Genomic DNA, 17,392 nt, shown 5'->3' on the forward strand with positions numbered 1-17,392 from the left:
CTTTGGACCTTTGACCTGAGTCTGTGTTCTGGCTATACTAGCAAACTAGCTAGTTACTCCAAATGAATGCCTCACCCTCCATGACTCAGTTTCCTTATCTGTACAGTGGGGATGATTATAATAGTGTTCATCTCATATGAGATTGTGAGGATTAAGTGTTACTATAAGGAAAGCATGTGACTGTGGCAAACAGCAAGCACTGCACATTGTCCATCAGGATTACTTCCAAGCCCTCGGGCCTCAGCTGTGGGTGAGAAGTAGTTATGGATGTAGAATTGGCTCAGACCAGCACCCATGCATTTATTAAATACCTTAGACACACTCTCAACCATATGCCATTTCGCTTTCTCCCCACGGTGAGGTTGTTGGTAGCAATTAGTACTTTAATTCTATATGGGAGAAGCAGACGCTCACAGAGGTTGCTCAGCTCTGAGTCAGACAGCAAGACTTGGCATCGTAGTTTCTCTCCTCTGCTACCTCTGTCCTCCCCTGCCCCCTTGACCTTTGCAGCAGCAGAGCCATCCCCAAGAGCATGCCTGCAGAAATAAAAAGGGGAAGGCAATGGAGGAAGCAAATGCCGGAAGCTATTTTCCGAGGGTCTGACCAACAACATGCTATTTAGTACTTGTATGGGCCTCATTCCATGATGCAGCTGCTCTGAGGGCACCAGAGCCACTGTGGGGTCAATGAGCAGCTGTGTTCTGACCTCAGGAAGCCACTTACACACCTATTGCTGCCCTTGGAATCTCCCAGAGCTCCCAGAACATGGTTGGACCCAACAGAAATCCCATGATGAAGGAAGGAAGCACATCAGAGCCCCCGGCCAGTGTTAGAGCCCCTGAACCCCTGTCCCCCTGCCCCACTCTGAACAAGTCCCTCTACCCATTCATTTATTGATGTGGGAAGGAGAGCAGTTGATTCTGTAAGGTCAAAGCTTTCTTCCAATGACAGCACCTACATTTCCATCTCTTTATATAAAAGACCCCCGAGAGTTTATACATGTAAGGAAAAGGGGGGTGGGTAAGGAGTGGAAGCCAAAACTGAATTCTTTTTTTTTCTTTCTTTAACAGGTTCATGTTTTCTACTCTGTTGTTCTTGATTGTGGGAGTAATTCGAAGTCCCAAGTATGCACAAACCAGTTGGAAATGTTTGAAAAGGGCAGCCAAATGGGTGTTTCTCTTCCAAAAAACAAGTTTGATTCCACTGTTGGATTTTTAAAACTTTGTTTATCTTCACTAATTATTTCACTTTGATTTTAATGCTTTCTTTCTGAGCAAATATTCCTAAATATGTCAAAAGAACAGAGAAACAAGATCATCCAAAAACATTAGTCATATAATGTGCTCTAGTGATAAGAGTCCTGGATTAAGGATGGGGAAAGAGTTTTGCCTCTAACCCTGTGTGGAGTGATGATTTTGGAAGCTGTTTACCTCTCTGGGTTTATTTCTTCCTCTCTCATTTTAAATGGGTTGGACTCTCAGGTGGGAAATTGTTATTTTTTAGGATGTTCATCTTCTACTTTCTTCTAGTCATGGGATCCTGGGTTTTGTTTTGTTTCATTCAGGAAACCATACTTTTTCCACCATCATGTGTTTCAGATGGGATCTGTCACAAGCTTGGATTTCAGGGTCTCCTCTATGGCAGTGGGAGTGGGGGAAGGATGCCTCTCGGAGCACAAAGGGAAACAAAATTTTTATATTTTAAAGTAAAAGTGGTTAACACACAAAAGTATATCTTACTCTACGCATTAGGTAGCTGTTGGTGCATAACAAATTACCACACATAGCAGCTTCTTAAAAAACACATTTATAATCTCAGAGTTTCTGGGGGTTAGGACTCTGATCATCACTTAGCTGGGTTCTTGGCTGCAACATCTCACCAGGTTAGAGTTAAAATATTGGCCAATGCAGTAGGGTCATCAGAAGCTCTGTTGGAGAAGGGTCAGCCCCCAAACTCCCTTGGTTGTACCAGAATTCATTTATTTCTTATCACAGAACTAAGCCTTCAGGTTCTTGTTGGAGGCTGCTTTCAGCAAATAGGGGTCACTCATTCATGGTTCTCTGCCACATAGGCCTGTCCACCATGGCCATTTACTTCATGGTGGCTTTTTCAAGGCCAGCGAGGAAGAGTCTAGCATGTCTGCTAGAAAGAGAGTCTTCTACATACTTAATCATGGAGTGATATCCCATCACCTCTGACATACTCTCTTGGTTACAAGCAAGTCACAGGTCTTGCTCCCACATATGAGTGAACCCCAGGAGGTAGCTTTCCTTGAGGGTCACCAAAGGTCAAGATTAACCTGACCTTTGAATGAATTTTTAATACCTTCTCCATCCCATTGGTAAGAACCTCAAAGTCTTAGACTGACGCTGCCCTTTTACATACTATGCAATCATCTCTTCTTTAGCTCCTTGTGATTTTTTTTTAGTAATGAGTCTCTATGACAAGGTCTAAGATAGATCTGACATTAATGGAATTCCACTCAGTAGTAAGCATTGTTGTGTTCAGTTTCCAGGGCCTTTCCTTTCATTTTGACACCTATGTTTACTGGATGGCCTTCCTCTTGGGCAAAGCTATACCCAGGAGATAAGCAACTGGTTGGTGTTAGTAAGTGATGGACCCCTGTGTTTTTGTCTTTATTCATATGTGGGATTATTCCATTAGTAGGTTACTCCTCAGTGAAATGCCTTTGTCAACAGGAGACCCTGATTTCCAGCTCATGGAATGGATGCGCATATGGCCTCCATTTTTATTATGTCAGAACAGTGGTGATACATGACAATAGGCTGAATTCCATGAATCTTTGAATTCCCATGCTTTCATACCTTCCACAAGCACAGAGAATCTCTGGACTCTCCTTTGAGGAGACTCTCAATATTTGTTCCTCTTATCTCTGATTAAACCAGAAAAATGACTCAATTTGGGTTGGGGAGAAAAGGAACAGATGGAAGGCTGTTTGCACCCAGGGAGGTTGAGGAGAAACCAAAACACTCTTGCACGGTTCCATGGACATCTAGAGACAACCTTACAGCTTGAAGAAATAAATTAATATTCAATCAAATAGGAGCAGCTGGAAGGTTGAAGGTTAATGGTCATTTTTCAGTTGGGAATATAATTAACAAAGGGGATGATTTTTTTTTTTTTTTTTTTTTTTTAGAACTGCAGTGTTATTTTTAAAGCAGTTTTAGTAGACCTTCCCTTTCCCCAACTTTTCTTTCAAATGGCTACTCTGGCTTTTTAAAAATAACATTTTAATTTTAGAATAGTTTCATATTTACAATTTGTGAAGATAGTACAGAGAGATTCCATACACACTATTTCCCTAACGTTTTGTTCAAATTCTCCAGTGCCCTGCTGCCAGGCTCCCACATTCATCAATACCATGCCCTTAGTGTGTAAGAAGAGAGAGAGATTCTTTTATTCTACCTCCTTTTTAGCACATAACTGGCTCAAAATTTTCAAAGCAGAGAGATTTGGAGTGACGCTAGAAGAGGAAAGGGGAGGAAAGGGGGCAGGCACAATAAATTCTTTAATCATTCTCAAACTTTATTTTAATGGTTAACTTCAGTCTCTCTATCTGCAAATCTTTACAGAAATGGCTAGCAAGTGTCCAGTTGGGTGACCCAGTGCTAGGAACACTAACGGTCTTTGTTTCTCAGAAGAATGCTTCTTCTTCTTTTGGAGGTAAATTTTCTGCAGAAATCCCACCATTTATATTCTCCACATTAGCTCAGAATATTCTCTGCTGCAAACTGTGTGGTGGCTGTTCGAAGACTACTTAAGTGAAAGGTGAACCATGCTGAGCTCTGGGAAGAGAATGCAGGTTTCCCCCTTGTCCTGGGAAGGAAAGAGGGAGAGGCAGACTCTCTAGGATGGAGTGGACCTTGGGGCCATTTTTTAAAAGCTCATCACACCTTAAATTCTACTGCTGCAGAGATACCTGGGTGGCTCAGGGGTTGAGCGTCTGCCTCCAGCTCAGGGCATGATCCTGAGGTCCTGGGACCAAGTCCCGCATCAGGCTCCCTGTGGGGAGACTGCTTCTCCCTCTTCCTGTTTCTGCCTCTTTCTCTCTTTGTGTCTCTCATGAATAAATAAATAAAATATTTTTAAAAAATTCTACTACTGCAATCAAAACAGTATAGCATTGGCATAAAGATAGACAAGTAGATGAGAAGAATAGAGAGTCCAGAAATAAACCCACGCATATACGGACAACTGATCTTTGATAAAGTTTCAAAGGAAATGCAAGAGAGAAAGAATTGTCTTTCTTTCTTTCTTTTCTTTCTTTCTTTCTTTCTTTCTTTCTTTCTTTCTTTCTTTCTTTTCTTTCTTTCTTTCTTTCTTTCTTTCTTTCTTTCTTTCTTCTTTCTTCTTTCTTTCCTCCCTCCCTCCTTCCCTCCCTTCCTTCCTTCCTTCCTTCCTTCCTTCCTTCCTTCCTTCCTTCCTTCCTTCTTTTTTTTTAGAGAGGGAGGAGGGGGAGGATCAGAGGGAGAGAAAGAATCCAAAGCAGACCCTGCACTGAGCACAGAGACTGACTCAGGGCTCCATCTCAGGACCCTGAGATCATGACCTGACCTGAAATCAAGAGTCACATGTTTAACCAACTGAGCCAGCCAGGTGCCCCAAGAATTGTCTTTTCAGCAAAAGGTGCTGGAACAATTATACACCCGCATGAAAAAAAATGAACTCAGATCTATAACTTGAACCATATATAAATACTAGCTTAAATTAGATTGCAGACCTAAATGTATAAAACTTCTAGATGAAAGCATAGCAGATCTGTTACCTTGGGTTAGGCAAAGATTTCTTGCATATAACACAATGCATGATCCATAAAATAACAAATTGAAAATTATATTTCATCAAAATTAAAAGCTCTGATCTTCAAAAGATTCTGTTAAGAGAATGAGAAGATATACATAATCAGTGAGGAAATCTTTAGAAGGCATATATCTGAAAAAAACTTGTATCCAGGATATATAAAGAACTCTCAAAACTCAGCAATTAACAAACAACCCAATGTAAAAATGGGCCGAAAGTTTGAACAGACACTTTGCCAAAGATATAAGGATGGCAAATAAACACATGAAAAGATATTCAACATCATTAGACACTAGGGAAATAAATGCAAATTAAAACCACAGTGAGGTAACACTACATGCCTACTAGAAAGGCTAAAATTAAAAAGACGAACCATATGAAGTGCTGGCCAGGATGTGGAAAAGTGGAACTCCCAGTTCTGCTGGAAATGTAAAATGTTGCAAGTTATTTTTAAAAATGATTTAATAGTATTTTTAAAAGTTAGGTGTACTTACCATACAATCCATCCACTCCATTCCTAGGTATTTACTTAGGAAAAAAGAAGACATATGTCCAACACCATGTACACGATGTTCATAGCAGACAGCCCAAATGTTCATCAATAAGTGAATGGATAAACAAGCAATGGTTACAACACATTACCCAGCAATACACAGGAATGAGTTATTGATACACTGACAAACATTGATGAATCTCAAAATAATTATTTTGAGTAAAAGAATCCAGACTAAAAAGAGTACTGCTGTGTGAATCCATTTCTACGGAAGTCTACAAAATGCAACTAATCTATAGTGATGGAAAGCAGATCATCAGTTGCTTTGGGGGAGGAGGGAGAGAGGGGGATCACAAAGGAGAGGCACCAGGAAACTTGGTGGGGATGGATATTTTCAGTCTCCAGTGTGCTAGTGGTGTAAGTGATGGACACTTACACAGTTTAAATGGGCATTTTATTGTATGTCAATATGCAATTTATTGCATGCCAATGGTACCCTAATAAAGCTATTTAGATTTTAAAAATTCCTCTACTGAACAAGCGCCAAGAGGTTTTCAGCAAAGCTCCCTTTATCAAAATCTGAGATAAGGCGGTGCCAGAAGTTGCAAACTGAGAGGAGTCACTTGTACGGAATGAGAGGAGATTCTGGAGTCTTATATCTTCTGTGGAGCCAGTCGGAGGCACTGGGAGAGGGGATGAGCAGCAGCCAAGAGTCTGCATTTCATCTCTGAGCTGAGTGTCCTCATCTGTAAGATGGTGGCCATGGGCAACTTGACCTCTAATAACCAGCTTCATGGCTTGGTGGAAATGCCCTGTGTTTTTCCACTGGACAGATCTAGGTTTGGATTCTGGCTCCACATGCGCCTCGACCTCTGCTCCTGGTGGTGCTCAGTTAACATGGAGGGGGAATTATTAACCCTTGCTGCTGTGGGGAGGCTCGGTATACCTGGGCTAGAGTAGATATTCAAATAGTGTTTGCTTTCTTCCTTTTCCTCAGCCTACTAAGTGAGAGACCTAAGAAATGATTTTCTTCTTTACTTTTCTGGTACTGAATTTAATTTTTACTTTGAGTCATGGATTCCCTGGAGGGTAGAAAGCAATCCATTTGGTTGGTTCCTCTCCTCAGAGTAACTGTAGTTTATGTCAGGCACAGATGGGGTGAAGGGTCTGGGTCTCATCCTTGCTAGGGTTGCTCAGATGTCTGGATTGGCCTTCGGAGGATGATCCACACAACTTGCAGTTGAGTCTCAGATCATGTGACCTCAGTTCCCTACAGACCAAGCCCTCCTTTGTTTCCTCACACCCCGTTCAGGGGAGGCAGTGGGCACTGAAATGGGAGGCATGAGCCTGAAGACTGCTTGGACACGAAGCCCAGCCCCACTGTTGCCTAGCTAGGGCAGAAACTTCGTTTTCACACCTGAAAATAATGGAAATTAAAATCATTTCACTCATGGGGTGGTCGTGAGAATTCAGTGAGTCAGTGTTTAAAACAGTGCCTCGACCTTGGTGACATTTGTTTTGTCATGTTGGCATGGGTGGGGGGTGCTGTCCGTCCTTCCGCCTGGCTCTGGGTCCCTCCAGGTTCTACCAGGAAGGTGGCTCTTGGCCTCTCTGATCTTATCTCCCCCAAACAATATGGCAGTTCTGAGGGATGGAGAGGGCAAAGCCCAGGGCCCCACTGTACTCTACTCAGGGCTTCCCTCTGGGAAGAGGCCCCTAGTCCTGGGGAGAGAGGGTAAGAGCAGAATGCCTTGCTATTCCCCAACACACACACACACACACACACACACACATACCCCAATCCCAGAACCCCTCCACTGGCCTCTCAAATGTCCAAGCCAAGGACTTACTCCTTTGCTGTCTGCCTTCTGCTCGGTCCAGGGCACTAGTGATGTGGGCACCCTGGATGACTGAACATGGGCTGCTTACACACACAGGGGCATACGGGGTACCCATTGTTCACATCATCACATGTCAGCTTCTGCTTGGCCCTCTGAGGTCTGTGGAAGGACCTGGCGCAGGAGGGAAGTTGCCAGCAGAAGCTTCCTTAGCACCCTGACTACCCCTCCCCGCCAAGTGCTGAAGCTGTGGTGGCTGCGTCTGGGCAGGGCTGAGCAGGAGACAGACCCACTGAGCCCTAATCCCTCCCAGCGCAGTGAGCTCAGGACATGGGCCCTCCCCTTCTCTGATGCCCTCTGCAAAAGTCAGGGCTCAGTGGGAAGGGGTGAGGAGGACCCCTCAGCTCCTACTGCACTCTCTTCTAGGGACATGTCAGCCTCTAAGGTAGCTTAACGGGTAAGCTAACAACACTTCCAAAGAGAATTCCTTCTGAAAAAACCTATATTGAAGAGCAATGTCATTCTGCCACCTTGTGGTAACATCTTCCTGTGACTTCTTTTTGTTGCTGTGGCCTGTAACCTAGCAACTGCTGTGGAGCACTGACTCCCCCCTACCCCCACCCCCCCGAAAAGGATAAGTGTTTAAACCTGAACGGTGTCTTATTAACTACCATTGTGCTCTCCCCAAAAAAAGTCAATTTATTTGGATGTAAAATATATTATTAGGATCAATCTTTGAGGTACAGGATACTTAAAATATTCATTCAACCAACATTCATTTTCCATATGCAAGGAGAAGTGCTACATTCTGGGGGAAAATATAAATATAGTCTCTGTCCTCAATGAGCTTAAATTATACCAGAGAATAAGGACGTTTTACATCAATTTCTATATTAAAAGGCAAAAAAAAAAAAAAACTGTTAGGAGCTCTGGATAAATGGGGGATGAAGTGGATGACAGCACGGAAAATTGAGAAAGATCTAATGAGGGAGATCATTTGAGCCCAGGGAGTCACCAAACATCTTTGAGTGAGGGAGGCACATGAGAGATTGGTGTGATAAGAGGGTCAGTGGAGTAGGAATGGAGAGCCGTATCTATAAACTTCTCTGATCATGCATCACTAAAAATCAAACAAAAACAGCGAGTAGGCATTCCACTAAAAGTATTTATAAATTTTAAGCATTTACAGGCATAGCATGTACATTAAAAGCCATATGTTGGAAGGAACGGACGAAAATAAAGAAGAGAAAAGCCCTAGTTCCCTTTGCTTTTCATTGGATTGTCAGGCACACCCCACTGTGGAGGTTGTTGGTGTAGACCGTGTGGGCAGGGAGACGAGCAAAGAGAATCAGAGAGACCCTTGGGGCTATGAGCACAGTGTGGTAAGACATGATACAGATCTATGTAAGGTGGAGGCTGGATGTGAGTGCAGAGGCGAACCTTCAGAGACAACTGGCAGGAGTTCAGGGTGAGCAAACTGTTAAAGGCAATTCTAGGTTGGTTTTGTTTTGTTTTTAAATCATATACTGTTGGGAAGGTGGTGAACCATTGTGCTGAAAGGGAGTACAGAAGAAAAGGCAGGTTGGCAGGAAAGGTAATGAGCTTGTTTTATGTACTTTGAGTTCTAAGTACCAGTGAAACCTGTCTGGCTTCCATAAGGATCTGGAAATTTATTTTCCCAAGTCTGGAGTGGAGTAGTGTCATTGGATCCGGAGGGGATGGCCACGTGTGGGAGAGCATGAAGTTGCCCAGGGAAAGACTACAGAGTGAGAAGAGAACAGAACCAGGATCCCCAAAGTGGCCAACCCCAGGGATGATTGTAGCACAGGTTCCCCCGGAAATACCCTTTGTGCTGGAGAATTGCCAGCAGGTGTGCTGGGGAGTGTCTCAGAACCAACATCTGTGACGGAACAAGGACGTGGGATTGGGTGGAGGGACAAGTTGAACTGTGATGTGGTTTCACCAGGCCTCAGCCCATCCCATGGCAGCTCTGAAACCCGGATGGCCCTTTTAGTGATGTGCAGTGGTATGCCGGACTGGTTCCTACTGGCTTGTGGGAGCGACTGTGCGCATCCCCTCCAGCTTCTCACTCAGTGATGTCAGCTTGATCTTGAAATTGGCCACAATGGGAGCATTTACACCATGGAAACCACCCAACATTACAAGCCAGGGCTTTTTTCCTAGAGAACCGGTTGTGAAATATTTACTAGGATACACATGTGTGTCCCTAATGAGGTAAGAGGATGGAACCTTTGTATCTTTGCCTCAACTAATCATTGCATGCAAGCTGCCCCCGGGGAGGGGATGTTACCTCGGGTGGGATAGCTTCCTTCAGCAGAGGACCACACCTGGTTGTGAGCCTTCAGCAGAAAACATTCCCTCCGTCTGGAGACGTGTTAGTGCCTTGACTGTGAGGAGGGAACATGGAGAGCATGCCATCATTCACCACGGCCCACATTCTGTGCAACTTCATTTAGTGACTTCATTTCATCTGGAAACAGCTACTCCAGGAGTCTCGTTAGTCTCTTTTTCTGGAGAAACTTGAAAGAGTAAGATTGGTCTCCTTTGCTATAGGTGGCCTTGAGGCCACATGCTATTCATTTCCCTCCTTTTCTATCCATTCTAGATTCCCCTCCCCCTCAGCCAGCAGCTCTCCTGGTCTGGGTAGCTTACCTAGTAGCATGACCCAGATATTCATCCCCAGGGGTTGGAAATCCTGATCACCATGCCCTGCTCAGACTGTTGCTGTTGCATGATGTCTCATTACCATCAGAATTGGGCAGGAGAATGTCAAGATACCTTTGTGGACCACCACTGCGCAAATCTCTTTTTTTTCCACTGTGCAAATTTATTCTTCATGGCCCTGTTGTAGAAGGACAGACCCTCCTGATGATCAGGGTCAGTTAACCCTGCCGGTAGGATGAATCCTTTTCTTGCCAGCTCATCTCTTGGCATAGGGAGGGCTGGTGACCACTGTAGCCCTGCTGGAGGGATCCCTTCTCTGGGAACTAGGGCTTCTCACCTCACAGTTCCAGGATCCTTGTGGGATCGATTTATCCAACTTTTACCAAGTATTCCATGTGCAATGTTCTTGCAAGGCTGCAAGAAAATGAGTCTGGTTTCCTCTTTGGTGGGAGTAGAACAGTTAGCCTATGGTTTGGATTCGGAACAGGGACACAGCTGTGCTCCCTTTCAAGTGTACCACATAAGTACTGCCCATGGGGAGTGGAGATTCTCCTCTCTCGATAACAAGAAGAGGAGCAGAAAGAAATGTGATGCTTCTGCCCTGACAAGCCTGGTAGGGAGTAATTGGGCCAACTCCAGAACTAACATCATATGCTTGTCAACATCAGGGATGGGGCTTTTTATCTTGTCTTTGTATAATACTTCCTTTTCCATTAATACGTAAAGCATATTCTGTTAAATAAACTATGTCACAGATAATATGGCATTTTCATCATGGACCTTACCTCACCCCCACCCAGTTTTAGAGTTTCCAGTCCCAATTTTTAAGGTGTCTCTATCTCAGAGGTATGAAATTCTCAAACTTTTAATTTACTTGAGATTAATTTTAATTCACTCAATAAGGGTGGAGAAGTGTAGAGAGGAAAGAAGAAGATTATTTGAACAAACAAGAGAAAGATGTCATCATTCCCAAAATATTGGGAATGATAATAATATGCTGCATGTGTTTAATTGCTTGGGGGATGTTATTTTTGCCTGACTAGGCTGTTGATCCTTTGATGCTTTTCTTTCCATGGTGTTTCCCGTAGTTGAGGAAAGGTAGAGGATTGGAGATAGTAATGGTGGACTGAGTCTTCCAATTCCCGTCAGAGAAAAGTTCACTAATCGCTTGCTGGATTGACTTCAATTTTGTAATTAAGAGGCCATAACAGATTATTCTTCCGCTTGGTCCAATACTTCATGTTAGGCCGTTTTACCAAATACCTAATCTAAAAGCTTCCTCCTGGCATTTATCTCTCTTTTCTTACTCTGTGCTCAAGAACAGTAATATTCACTCATGTAAGTAACTCATTTACTTTCCTGTTCATTTTTTTATCAACTGTTTTATTGAATTATTCTTATGTGCACAGCATTGCATTAGTCACCTAGAGGCTGCAATGATGAATGTGTTTCTGGCTTAAAGGGACCATGACTCCAATTGGGACAATACAAGGGTACTTTGTTTTATCCAGAACAGGTATGTTAGCATACCTTCCTAACTATTCTGTAGGTGGCTGGTCTTTTTTTATTATATTATTTAAACAATGTTTATTGAGATATAATTCACATATAATTTGCCTATTTAAAGTCTACGATTCAATGTTTTTGTTAAGTATATTTGCAGATATGTGCCACCATCACCACAGTCAATTTTAGAATATTTTCATCACCTCAGAAGGAAACCCCATACTCATTTACTACCATCCCCTTACCCTCCACCATTCCCCTCCCCATCCCTAAGCAACCACTTACCTACTTTCTATATAGATTTCCCTTTTCTGGACACTTCATATAAATGGAGTTATGTGGTATGTGGTCTTTTGCATGGTTTCTTTTGCTTATCCTGATGTTTTTGAGGTTTATCCAAATTGTAGCATATATCAGTATTTCATTTCTTTTCATAGCTAAGTAATATTCCATTGAATGGATGTACCACATTTTATTTACCCATTTGTTAGTCGGTGGACATTTGGGTCATTTCCATCATTTGGATATTATGAGTAATACTGCTATTAACATAAGTTTGTTTATAAATGTTTATAAATAAAACACATAGGTATTTTCAATTCTCTTGGGTATATACTATGAGTAAAATTGCTGGGTCTTATGGTAATCATTTGGGAAATTGCCAGACTGTTTTCCAAAGTGCCTACACCCTTTTACATTCCACTAGGAAGTGTGTGAGGCTTCCAGTTTCTCCACATCTTTGTCAACAGTTGTTGTTATCTCACTTTTGAATTTTAGCCATTCTAGTAAGTGTGAAGTGATATTTGGTTGTGATTTCGATTTGCATCTCCCTAATGACTAATGATGTTGAGCATCATTTCATGTGCTTATTGGCCATTTGTATATCTTCCTTTGAGAAATGTCTATTCAGACCCTTTGCACATTTTTAAATTGGATTATTTGTCTTTTTATAATTGAATTGTAAGAAGGTGCCTGGTCATTAAGGTGAACTGATATTTAAAGCAGCATATCCCAATTGGGGGTCACATGGCCCTTAGGAGTTTCACATATACATGTTATTTTTAAATCTTTCCTCCAAAAAGTGTACATACACCAATCATGAAGTCTCACAGTGAATTTCTTTCAGATTCCTTTCTTTCATTCAAGAAGTATGACAATCCAGGACACCTGGGTGGCTCCATCAGTTAAGCATCTGCCTTCAGCTCAGGTCATGATCCTGGGGGTCTTGGGATGGAGCCCTGAGTCAGCTCCCTGCTCAGGAGGGAATCTGCTTCTCCTTCTCCCTCTGCTCTTCCTTCCCACTCATGCTCACTTGCTTTCTCTCAATCTCTCTCTCTCAAATAAATAAAATCTTAAAAAAAAAATTATGACAACCCAGAGTGGTCACATGTGTTATGTCATGCTCATCTGGAGCTGATGGCTTCAAGTCTTTCAGAGATCGATCGATGGCCCCACCACAGTGGACAGAGCCATGTCTCAGGCAGCCTTGGTTCCTGACCTGGATATATCCAGCATGCCATAAGCCTCAGATAAGAGTATAAAGTGACAGGTCTAATCTTAGTCTTTACACCCTATTCCTATTTCTACACTCTAGCATCCTGCATATACCCGAACCCCTCCCTCCTCCAAACCATAGATGCTACTTCCTTTCCTAATATGGAAGAATATTAAAGCTGGTATAAGTGTTATCTTCTCTGTTTTTTTTTTTTTTCTTCCTAGTATATGTGTGCCTTACCCACTCCCATCTCTCCCATGCTGTCACGATATGCGCCTCCTGTGAAATCGTCTCTAAATCCACTGAGCAGAATTAGTCATTTGTAGACTTGGACTTCCGGTGCACTCTCTGGAGTCCTTTGTTACGCTGCTTGGTTAATTTGATTGCTTATTTAGCCACTTAATCAACAAATATTTGACAGATGCCTACTACATGCAGGCGATGTGCTAGCACTCTAGGTACCACTGTGAGCACGATAGACAAGATCCCCACCCTCACGGAGCTTAGAGTCTAAGTGGGAGCAACAGATCATAAATAAACAAGTGACTCTAAAGCGTGAAGTGCTAGGAAGTGGAGAAGAGAAGCGTGCTGAGATAGAGAATAAGATGTAGGGAGAACAGCTATTTAGATCCGTTGCAGCTGGCCTCACCAAATTTGAAAAGGCGCCAGTTTCCTCTGCTGGTGTGAGAAAGAGTGTTCCTGGCAGAAACAACTGTATACACATAAGCCTTGAGTAGGAAAGAACTTGGCGAGTGTGCCATTCACAAAGGGGACCAGTGGGACAAAAGCTTAGTAGGGGGTGGGGTGGAACTAGAAGAGGAAGAACAGATTCATACTCTTGTAGGTCAGAGGTCAGAGTCTGGATTAATTTACAAGTGCAACGGGAAACTATGATAGTATTAGCAGGAGATTGCCATGACCCTGTAAAAGGCATAAGTTTCTCCATCCACAAACACGGGTGTGCAGAAATGTAATTTCTCTAAAACCAAATTCAACTTTGCTGACAACTTTTCATTTCCTCTGAAGGAGAACTTCATCTTGCCACAATTCAGTTGCCTCTAGTTTACAGCAGCCTCCTTTAGGAAACTACTAGGTTAACTGGGGAGTCTTTCCGACCTCTGTGCCTTCTTCTCTTTCCCCAGGTGGTATCTGGGTTTGGGGGAGGCTCCCCACCATCCTGCTGTGGGGAAGTGCTTTATGGTTCTCGGTGATCTTGTTTCTGCTGGTTTCCAAGAAGGTGCACCATTTTCCAAGGGCACCTACACTGGGGCAACTTGGTTGGTCTCCATCCCAATCAGGAGAATCCTTTTGAGACCCCTCGCTATTTTGGCCATCTCCTTGCTGCTCTGCCCTCTTGTGTACTATAGGGAAGGAAAAATTTTCCTTCTACCCTTGTAAGTTCTTCAGCTGACCTAATAATTAAATCAACATAAGACAGCTTAATAGGAGAAAAACTCATTTAATTTTGTATGTACAGCAACCCCATAAAAATATGAGCCCTAAAGGCAGGTCGGGCCGTTGAGGTTTACATGCCCTCCTGAGCTAAAGAATGGAATAGGGCCTAGGGCTTGAGAGGGCAGAAAGGTAATTCATGGGACATAAGGAGAGCATATGTTGGTAATTAGACGCTTGCCCTGGCATACAGATAAGCTGTTTAGATAAAAGTTATCTCTGGTAATAGCCCTGTCTCTGAGCTGGGCACCCTATCTAAATTCTTTTAGGTAGATAAGGGAGAGGTAAAAGTTTTTCTTGAATCTGTTGGGCCTTGATTGCCTTCACTTCAAAATAGTGTGCATGCTAAAAAGGCATATTTTGAGGTTATGCATTCTGCACCCTTTCAAAAGCTTCTCTTGAACGCATCAGCCTAAACACCTTGGCATTGCTACCCAATCACTCACCCCGGTGTCCTGTGGGCATACAAATTGTCTTTGGGGTTTGCAGCCTCATGAGCTTTGCCCTGAGAACCAGGCATTCCTCACTTTATCTGGGATTTCTCACTTTTTGCTCTTCTATTGTAGCACTGGCCCAGGAGTACGGAGCTGGGCCCTTCCCGGAGACCCCCAGAAACTAAAATATTAATGATTCTCAATTTTCTTCTCATCTACAGGCTTAAATCTGCCTTACAGGTGAGAAATGGCTCCTGTGCAGCCTGAAGGCAGAGTTACCCTAGTCCTGGAGGAGTGTAACAGGTCAATATATTCCACCTGGTGGGTTGAAAACTGCTTCCCTCTGAGCCTGACTTGGTTAAAAGTGAGATTTCCCTTCATCGGGCCCAGTCCCTGCCCTTAGGAGGCTCACCTCTACAAACACCTCTGTCCTCCATTCTAGAAGTCCTAGAGGATGTCGGAGGGTCCTGGGCTCTCAAAAAACAAACTGGGGAGTCTTGGGTAGAGGCACCAGTCAACTAACACCAGCTCATTGGCAGGCAGGAGACTGGTGGTTGTCTGCGAAGCACAGCCAGGGACTGGTGGTTCCATCTCTTTCAGACAAGCCCCCTCCAGGCTTTGTCCCAGGGACCCTCCCCTTCCCCCTCTGCTTCTGAGGCCCCAGCGTATTTTCTCTCAGCTCTGGGAACCAAAAAAAACAGCTCTGTAAATCTGCATCTGAATCCAGAGGCCGTTGGCTCTGGGGCCTAGCAGCCAAGTATTTACACACTGTTCCTGGTCTGAAGTGGGTGACTCAGGCCCAAGGGCGGGGAGGAGGGGCCCCAAGTCACAAGGGAAAGAATTTCAGGTGGGGATGGGACTGGCAAGGGCTTTGAAATCTGATTCTGGAATGTTCTAAACATTCTAAAATTTCCCAGTGGCGGACGCCTAGCAAGCAGAGGACGGAGAAAGGCCAGTCAAGGAGGCTGGTGAGGATGGTAGCTGGGCGGGGGTGGCCGATTTGTTTTGCGTTTGGAGAGCCTGCCATATTGTGGTGCTTCTAAGTCAGGGACCTTATTTCATTATTTCCAGGACCCTTGGAGACGGGTCCTACCCATTTGTGGAATTTATAAATTCTCTTTCAGTCTGTCAACCTTCTCAACCTTTCAACCTTGATTATATCCTTGTTCTGCCAAGGGCTGTAAATTCCATATACATTTTGATTTAATGGCAACAACTAGCCAAAGAAAGCAGATGTCTCTTGTAAACACATTCAGGATTTATTTTGTCTCCAGAATAGACATCTCCTGAGCGGATACCTCCAGGAAGGTCCTGTTTGTGAGAGATTAGACCGTTGACGAAGCCTGTGTGATTAAGGGGGAATGTGCATTTGCTGCTGTTTCTCAAGAGGCGTCTCGTTTCTCCCTTAAGCCTAAAGCCAGCGAGTTCCAGAGCTCGGGAAAACCAGAGTCCGATTAGCCTTGGCAGAGCCCACGCAAGCTGTCTCCCTCGTTTACCAAAAAGGAAAGCTCTGCTGGAGGGATGCCAAGGTCAATGAGACACACCCGTGGAGGTTGTATGCCTCCCGCCAAGATTTCCTGTCTCTTTGGTGGCAGATCTGCCCCTGCTGTGTGGACAATCTTCCCATCTGCACTGAGTCTGTGGGACAGGAAAACGTGAAGCAATAATTTATATATAATTAGCTCACCCCACCCAGCCTTTTCTAACTCCTGTAACCACGACCCTTAAAAGCATACTCTTGGGAAACAGAAAATCATTGTAAGGACCGCTCAATGGGGCCATTTCACAAATTCTGGAATAGAATTGTTTGAAAGCAAAGCCCAGCGCTCAAGGTGGAAAATGAAATGAGAAGCAATGGGACAGTTAGAAACAGCTGGTTTGCAGGGACCATTTTCATGAGTAGTGGCCTGTTGCTGGACATTTTTCTTAACCTAAAAGGAAGATCGACTCTTCCATGAGTGTCTGTAGGCCCGTAATCATCAACATAATTTTCAACAGAAATGCTGACAAGGCTTACTGAAACGGACCCATCAGAAAAATGTATCCTCAAATCAAAGGGCATCCTTACCACGCTTACATGGCTTTATAACGAAGAGGATGAAGATAGTGGATGACTTGGGGATGAATGCGTGTAAGGCAAAGTTACCTGGTGCACTTGCAAAGGTAACACAGAAGCATCTAGATCCCAGGTTCCTAAACCTTTTGGTATTGGGTGGGACTCACTCTTAAAAAGTACTGGGGGGTCCCAACATTTTTTCTTTTTTTTTTTTAATTTTTTTTTATTTTATTTTATTTTATTTTATTTTATTTTATTTTATTTTATTTTATTTTTTAAAGATTTTATTTATTTATTCATGAAAGAAACAGAGAGAGAGAGAGAGAGGCAGAGACACAGGCAGAGGGAGAAGCAGGCTCCATGCAGGAAGCCCGACATGGGACTCGATCCGGGGGCTCCAGGATCACATCCTGGGCTGAAGGCGGTGCTAAACCGCTGAGCCACTTGGGCTGCCCCCATTGTTTCTTTTTTAAATGTGGATTCTATCTACTGATATTTTCCATATTCAATTTTTTAAAGATTTTAAAAATTTATTTTAGAGAAAGGGCACAAGCAAGAGGGGCAGAGGGAGGAGGAGAGACAATCTCCAGCAGACCCTGCACTGAGCACGGA

The 17,392-nt window shown here is 43.5% G+C and overlaps 1 long non-coding RNA gene across 1 annotated transcript; it reads right to left on the reverse strand.

The window, feature by feature from the left end:
- Positions 1-3,536: 3,536 nt before the first annotated feature.
- Positions 3,537-7,526, reverse strand: LOC140635340 (uncharacterized). Its single transcript, XR_012032686.1, has 5 exons — positions 7,165-7,526; positions 6,380-6,731; positions 5,195-5,242; positions 4,787-4,894; positions 3,537-3,837 (listed from the first exon to the last, which is right to left on the reverse strand). It is a non-coding gene; the product is annotated as an uncharacterized lncRNA (long non-coding RNA).
- Positions 7,527-17,392: the final 9,866 nt, after the last annotated feature.

This window comes from Canis lupus, chromosome 1, assembly GCF_048164855.1.
Source record: "Canis lupus baileyi chromosome 1, mCanLup2.hap1, whole genome shotgun sequence".
Taxonomy (NCBI): domain Eukaryota; kingdom Metazoa; phylum Chordata; class Mammalia; order Carnivora; family Canidae; genus Canis; species Canis lupus.